The sequence below is a fragment of the Pogoniulus pusillus genome, chromosome 4, assembly GCF_015220805.1.
Source record: "Pogoniulus pusillus isolate bPogPus1 chromosome 4, bPogPus1.pri, whole genome shotgun sequence".
Taxonomy (NCBI): domain Eukaryota; kingdom Metazoa; phylum Chordata; class Aves; order Piciformes; family Lybiidae; genus Pogoniulus; species Pogoniulus pusillus.
In genome coordinates this window covers 418,590-426,437 of record NC_087267.1, presented here as the reverse complement: position 1 = coordinate 426,437, position 7,848 = coordinate 418,590, and the positions used below count along the sequence as shown (strand labels likewise).

At 48.7% G+C, this 7,848-nt stretch overlaps 1 long non-coding RNA gene across 1 annotated transcript; it reads right to left on the bottom strand.

The window, feature by feature from the left end:
* Positions 1-4,784: 4,784 nt before the first annotated feature.
* LOC135175047 (uncharacterized) lies at positions 4,785-7,369 on the bottom strand. Its single transcript, XR_010302186.1, has 3 exons — positions 7,333-7,369; positions 5,282-5,419; positions 4,785-5,006 (listed from the first exon to the last, which is right to left on the bottom strand). It is a non-coding gene; the product is annotated as an uncharacterized LOC135175047 (long non-coding RNA).
* Between the last annotated feature and the right edge of the window lie 479 nt (positions 7,370-7,848).

Below are 7,848 nucleotides of genomic sequence, written 5' to 3'. Positions count from 1 at the left end.
CTGAAGTGTTAAATACTGCTTTGTTTTCCTCCAAAGGCGTTTCTGCCCTGGGGAAGTTATTACTCTCCGACCCTTCTGTATGTTTCCGGAGTGATGGGATGTTAGAATAGTCTGGTAGCCTGAGGAAAAGGTACTAAGGAGTACATTAGCATTAACCATTGAGTCGTGGCTTAAATTGCTCCTTGCATCGCAGCTCCTAACGCGACACTGAAATCCAGGGAACGCAGAGTGGCACACGTCCACTGCCAGCATCTCCCAGCTTCTTGTGCAAGAAATGTGACTTTCAGGAATATCAAACAAGCCACTTTTTAACTCAGTGGAATTTCCCTTCAGTGCTGAAAACAGATCCAAAATACCATATGTCTTCTACCCCAAAAACATGCACCCAGATTGAAAGCCTTAGAAAAGAAGAAAGAAAAAGGGAGAAAGGATTTGCTTGCACAGCTGAGCCCCTCTGCATTAGAAAAACAGTTCTGTGGGCTACAAAACTAATGAGGCCTGGTTTCCTATGGGTTGTTGCTAATGGTAAGATCCCCTGATGGCTAAAAAGGAGCAAGCTCTTCTTTTCCCACATTGAGGGTCTCACTCTCCAATATGGATTTGCTTTCAATGTTTCTCCCCCCAGAAGAGCTGAGGGAGGGGGCGGGTAGTGGAAAGCACAAGAACAGCCTTTTTCCTGCATCCAGCTGCCTAGTTTCAGGCTGCTAAGAGGACAGCTGTATGTGCATCCCTCTTGGGAGAGTTTGGCAAAAAAGGAGCTGGTAGGTGTGAAATAGAATCCCAGAGTGCCAGAGGCTGGAAGGGACCACTAAAGATTATCCAGTCCAACCCCCCTGCCAGAGCAGGATCACCTAGAGCAGACCACACAGACACACATCCAGGTGGGTTTTGAATATCTCCAGAGAAGGAGACTCCACAACTCCCCTGGGCAGCCTGTTCCAGGGTTCTGGCACCCTCACAGGGAAAAAAATCCTCCTCATGTTTAAATGAAACTTCCTGTGCTTCAGCTTGGCCCTTGTGCTGTCAGTGGGCATCACCCAGCAGAGCCTGGCTCCAGCCTCCTGCCACTCACCCTTTAGATATTTATCAACACTGACTGTCAGTCCACAGTCTCCTTCTCTCCGAGCTAAAAGGCCTCAGCTCCCTCAAGCTCCTGTAAGAGAGATGTTCCATTCCCTTAATCATCTTTGTGGCTCTGTGCTGAACACTCTGAAGCAGTTCTATTTCCTTCTTGAACTGAGGGTCCCAGAACTGGACACAGTACTCCAGATGCAGCCTCAACACGGCAGAGTAGAAGGGAGGAAAACCTCTCTCAACCTACTAACCACAGCCTTTCTAATAACTCCAGAATGGCATTGATCTTCCTGGCCACAGGAGCACATTGCTGGCTCATGGTCAACCTCCCATCCACTATGACCCCCAGATCCTTTTCCCCTTTGCTCCTTTCCAACAGGCCATCTCCCAACCTATAGCGATCCCTGGTGTTGTTCTTTCCCAGCCATCATGTAAGTCTCATGTCACTAAAAGAGAAGGCAAACCTCATCCAGAGCCCAGAGTTTTCAGAAAACTAAACCAAGCTAAGGGGCACTGGTTGATGCAGTTCTTCTTTAACAGACCTATTTAGATCATGCTTTTCATCTTACTGATCAGCACAGCATGAGATTCAGTGATGCCCAAGAGTGACGGTTTGGGAGTGACCCGCCGCCTGCACAGAATGAAATCACCCAGACCAGACTCAGCCAGCTGGACATTAAGGAATGAAGCTTTTTATTCACAGCTTAGCACAAGATACAAGCAGATAGTTACAATATATTACAAATATTTTGTTATATACAAGTTAAAGGTAATACAGAAACACAGCAGCCCTCCCAGAAATCAGGGTCCCCAGGAGAAGTGGCTCCCTGCCACCCTAACACCTTCTTTCCACCATACTCTCTTACCGCAGAATCTGCCTTACATGCAAGGTGAGTTGGAAGGATCGGCAGGAGGTATAGAAGCAGAATGATTAGTTGGGTAAGACAGATACAGCTAGAAGAGAAACGGAGACTCTGACAGAGTGTCTTATCTATGTTTGTGTATGAAAACACAGCTCAGCAAGCCTGTGAGTGAAGTAGAATCGTAGAATGAAGCCGTTTGGAAGAGACTTCCAAGCTCATCCGGTCCAACCTAGCACCCAGCCCTGGCCAATCAACCAGACCATGGCACTAAGTGCCTCATCCAGGCTTGGCTTCAACACCTCCAGGGATGGTGACTCCACCACCTGCCTGGGCAGCCCATTCCAATGCCAATCACTCTGGGAAGCTGTCAAGATTATTTTCTTTTCACAGCCCATAATCTAATTTCTCTCATTAAAATATTCCAACTGGCCTCAAATCAGCACACCAAGAAAACTGCCACTTACATATACAAATATGCTTCCTTAGCCAGAACTATAGAGACAAGAAAGCAGTTGTTAAACTGAGTAAAGTTGAGTTGTTAAACTCACCAGTGTATGACAGTTGCTGAAGCTGGTTTTGTACCCAACTGCAGGTACTGTCGACAAGTGTGGACAGTTTTTGTTTGGTTTATGGGCTCGCTCATTAGGGTGTTGTGGGTTGTTTTGTTTGTTTTTCTCCTCTCTCTTTCCTCCCCTTTCTACTTCTGTCAGCATTTGATAATCTTTATTTAGGTAAGTTAACTTCTTCTGCAGAAATCACAGCTCACAGGATGTTAGGGGCTGGAATGGACCCAAAGAGAGCGAGTCCAACCTCCTGCCTAAGCAGGACAGCACTATCTAACACAGAGGAACACACCCAGGCAGGCCTTGAAAATCTCCGGAGAAAGAGGCTCCACAGCCTCTCTGGGCAGCCTGTGCCAGTGCTCTGGGACTCTTACAGGAAAGAAGTTCCCCCTTGTGTTGAGGTGCAACTTCCTGTGTTGCAGCTTACACCCATTGCTGCTTGTCCTATCCCAGGGAGCAGTGAGCACAGCCTGTCCCCCTGCTTCTGATCCCCAACACTCAGATATTTATAGACATTGATTAAATCCCCTCTCAGTCTTCTCTTCTCCAGACTAAACAGCCCCAGGTCCCTCAGCCTCTCCTCATCAGCCATGCCCTGCAGTCCCCTCATCATCCTCACAGCCCTTCCTTGGACACACTCTGACAGACCCCTGTCCCTCTTCAACTGGGGAGCCCAAAACTGAACACAGTATTCAAGATGAGGTCTCAGCAGGGCAGAGCAGAGGGGCAGGAGAACCTCCCTTGATCTGCTGGACACACTCCTCCTAACACACCCCAGGATCCCATTGGCTTTCTTGGCCACAAGGGCACATTGCTGTGCCATGGATGTTTTCCACCAGCACCCCCAGGGCCCTCTCCCCAGGGCTGCTCTCCAGCAGTCACCTCCCAGCCTGTACTGCTGCAATTTGTTATCCCTCCCCAGGTGCAGGACTCTGCACTTGTCCTTGTTGAACCTCCTCTGGTTCCTCTGTGCCCAGCTCTCAGTCTGCCCAGGTCTCTCTGGATGGCAGCACAGCCTGCAGCTGTATCAGAAATGTGGTTCCTCCAACATTGCCTATAAATTTAAAACCAAGGTGAGGACATTCAAACATGTAATCAAACTGTTAATCCTCGGAGCTCAAAAAACAAGCTAAGCACAAAGATAGAACAAAATCTATGTGGCCAAAATCACAGTTTTGACTCTGCTGTCAGAGGCTTCTGAAACAACAGTAGAAGTAAATAATCTTTTCGGCTGTTTGAAATCAATTAACTCTAATGAAATGGAACAGAATAATGATTAGCAAATCTTGGCACTTCACAGTAGTAGAACACAGACTTCCTGATGAAACATAGTCGTTGGGCAATTTCAAATAGGGAATACCTCCAAAATGTAGTGTTTTAGCAATGGACTGCCCCTCAGTCAACTGGCTAATCCTGACAAAGCCAGGAGCACTCTGGGGAAAAAATAGCTATCAAGTGAGCAAGATTGGTTTCATAGAATCATGGAACCATAGACTCAACCAGGTTGGAAGAGACCTCCAAGCTCATCCACTCCAACCTAGCACCCAGCCCTGGCCAATCAACCAGACCATGGCACTAAGTGCCTCAGCCAGGCTTGGCTTCAACACCTGCAGGCACAGCAACTCCACCACCTCCCTGGGCAGCCCATTCCAATCACTCTCTCTGCCAACAACTTCCTCCTAACATCCAGCCCAGACCTGCCTTGGTGCAATTTGAGACTGTGTCCCCTTCTTCTGGTGCTGGTTGCTTGGCACAAGATCCCAACCCCACCTGGCTACAGCCTCCCTGCAGGTAGCTGCAGACAGCAATGAGCTCTGCCCTGAGCCTCCTCTTCTGCAGGCTGCACACCCCCAGCTCCCTCAGCCTCTCTTCACAGGGCTGTGCTCCAGGCCCCTCCCCAGCTTTGTCGCCCTTCTCTGGACACCTTCCAGCACCTCAACATCTCTCTTGAACTGAGGAGCCCAGAACTGGGCAGAGCACTCCAGGTGTGGCCTGAGCAGTGCTGAGCACAGGGGAGAAGAACCTCCCTTGTCCTCCTGGCCACACTGTTCCTGATCCAGGCCAGGATACCATTGGCTCTGCTGCTCACCTGAGCACACTGCTGGCTCATCTTCAGCTCCTCTCTACCAGCACCCCCAGATAGTAGGCTGAACATGAGCCAGCAGTTCATAATACACTAAATATAACAGTATGATAAAATTTCTTGGTGATGCTAAAGAGTAAATTAAACATTCAAAGATGAAGCATAAGACAGGCCATTAAAAAAAATAAAATCTGGGTAATCTTGGACAAGTGGGATCAGGGAAAATCCTGACTATTTAACTCATTTAAATCAAGTTCTGCCCACATTACACAACACTGAGAAGTTGCACACTTTGGCAGGGGGACAGTAGTGCTCCATCTCAGCTCTCTTCCTATTGAAAATGGTCTATTTGATGTCCTCCGAGCTGCAGACAGAAGTGAGGACATGAAGTGTCAGTGCCAGAGCTAGCCCTGAGCCACAAGCCTGTTAGCAGAAAGAAAATCGATTCCCAGGTCAGAAAAAATGTTCAGGCATTACCTTTCATCTTAATTGATTATGTGAGAAGTCTTAAGCATAAACAACTCTAGTAAAGAATTGAATCAAGTGTTTCTCCTCTGGACTGTTAGTATGCTTGTTATCAGAGAGAGAAAGTTAGGTACCACTTAACTACACAGGAGGAGTAGATCTGTGCATGAGACCAGCTCTGCTCTCAGTGTGAAATGAGCACTTTTACTAAAGGGTAATTTTTGCACACTCACCTTTGTCATGAAGCTCCATCTCCAGAATGGATCTAGCTGGCACCAAAGACAGGATGCACTTCACATAGGTAGTCTGAATGTCCAGCTCCAGCCAAAACTATCTTGAGCCCAAACAAAGCAGGAACCCTCTCTCACAACCTGAGTATTGCAAGATGCAGTGAGCAGTAAAACGAGTGTCTCTCATGCACTGTTAAAGGGGAATTAAAACGAGCAATTTCCTTTTGCATCTCTATGCAGGAGTTACAACTCCAGGCCTGGCAAGTACAGAATCAGCTCGTGGCTACAGAAATCATATGGCATGTGTTTGTCATCAGCGATTCGATTGTAGTGAACAACAGCTGCTGCTGCTGCTAACTTCTGACGACTCTGGGGGAAGGTCTTATTTGCAAATGAAAGTGTAGCCTACTTACTAACAATCTTTAGCGTGCTTCCCTCTGGCAGCTTGCTGTAACAAAAGAACAGAGAATCACAGGACACATTCCAGTATCTGAACACCTCTCTGGAATTGAGGAGCCCAGAACTGGACACAGCACTCAAGGTGTAGCCTGAGCAGTGCTGAGCACAGGGGAGGAATAATCTCCCTTGTCCTACTGGCCACATTCTTCCTGATCTGGCCAGGATACCATTGTCTCTCTTGGCCAGCTGAGCAAACTGCTGGCTCGTGTCCAACCTGCTATCTATCTCTCCATCTTTCCTGTAGCCCACTTCAAATGCTGGACCTGAACCCATCCTCCAGAGTGAACAACCCCAACTCTCTCAGCCTGTCCCCATAGGCAAGATGCTCCAGCCCTCAGTCATCTTGGTGGCCTCCTCTGGAGTTGCTCTAAAAGTTCCATGTCTTTATGTTAAACCTAAAGCCCAGGATTTTAAATTGTTTACTGTTAGGAGGACTTTAGAGAACTGGGACACTTCTCCTCCAGTTAAAGTTTGGGATTTTCTGTTTATTGGAGCCCTGACTCTGAACCTGTTTGGTGCTGTGATTGGGGCACACCCTGAGCAACATGAATTTGCAGTAAGGCCTCTGAAAATGAATCTCTGCTAATTAACATTCTGGGAAGCTTGGCTTTCTCTCCGTCCCTTCCACCAGGAAGGCCATGGCCTTTTCTCCAACAGATTAGCCTCCAATGAGAACTATTGGGCAAGAATATTGAACCTCTATGGGGAACTGCCAGGAAAAGAAGGGATAAACCCTCATGAAGAACTCCTCCTGTACCCAGCACTGATGAGGCCACATCAAAATTACTTTCTCCAGTTTTGGGCACTGCAGCATAAGAAGGACACTGAGGTGCTGGAACAGGACCAGAGAAGGGCAAAAAGCTGGTGAAGGGTCTGGAGAACAAGGCTGGTGAGGAGCAGCTGAGAGATCTGGAGAAAAGAAGGCTGGAGGGAGACCTCATTGCTCTCCACAGCTCCCTGAAAGGAGGTTGGAGCTAGAGGGAGGTTGGTTTCTTGTCCTTGGTATCAGGTGATACAAAGAGAGGAAACTGCTTGAAATTGTGCTAGGGGAAGCTTAGGTTGGACACAAGGAACAGGGAGGCTGGAGTCAGGTGGGGGTTGGGCTCTTCTCCCTAGCATCAGGTGTTGGAATGAGAGGAAATGGCCTGAAATTGTGCCAGGGGAGGTTTAGGTGGGAGGTGAGGAGCAATTTCTTTGCTGCAAGAGTGGTCAGGCACTGGAACAGGCTTCCCAGGGAGGTGTTCAAGAAAGATGTGGCAACAGCACTTTGGGACATGGTTTAATGGCTGTGGTCGGGTTGGGTTGCAGGCTGGGCTTTAATCAGGAGTTGTTTTGGTTGCAAAAGCCCTCTACAACAACACACTGCTGCTTCCTCATGAGCTTCCACTGCAGCCAAGTACTTCAGCTCATCAGAAGTGAGCAGAAAGCAGCAGCTAAACAGAAAGGAGCTCAACCTAAGTAATGAGGCTCAACCAGCACCCATGGGTGATGTTACAGTGACCATCAAGCCTAGCCTTGCTTAACCGGGGGGCCACCAGGCCCCCCGGCCTTTGATCCCCTCCACCACTCACCCAGTGCACACCATGAGGACTCACCAGTGCTGATGGGAGGAGGATCCCTCTGCCCAGTTGGGCAACCTTGAGGTTTCAGTCCTTCCTGAGGCCAGTTATAAAGGGGAGTGGGCGGGGAGGGTAAAGTGCTTACAGCTGGGGTGGGAGGAGACTCGACAGAACCCAGGTGCTGTGGGTTTGGGGGAAAGAGGAGGGAAATGCTGAGTGGGGTTGGGAAAGGGGTAGGTATGGTGGGAAAGGGGAAGTGGTGCTGAAAGGAGACAGATGGAAAGAAAAAGGATGGAGATGAAAGGAAGGATGGATGTGTTCCTGTGTGACCTGTGTCAGTATTGTCCTGCTCTGGCAAGGGGATTGGACTGGATGATCTCCTTGGGTTCCCTCCAACTCCTGATATCCTGTGAGCTGTGATCCTGTGTCAGAGAGAGTGATTGGCATTGGAATGGGCTGCCCAGGGAGGTGGTGGAGTCATCCCTGGAGGTGTTGAAGCAAAGCCTGAATGAGGCACTTAGTGCCATGGTCTGGTTGATTGGCCAGGGCTGG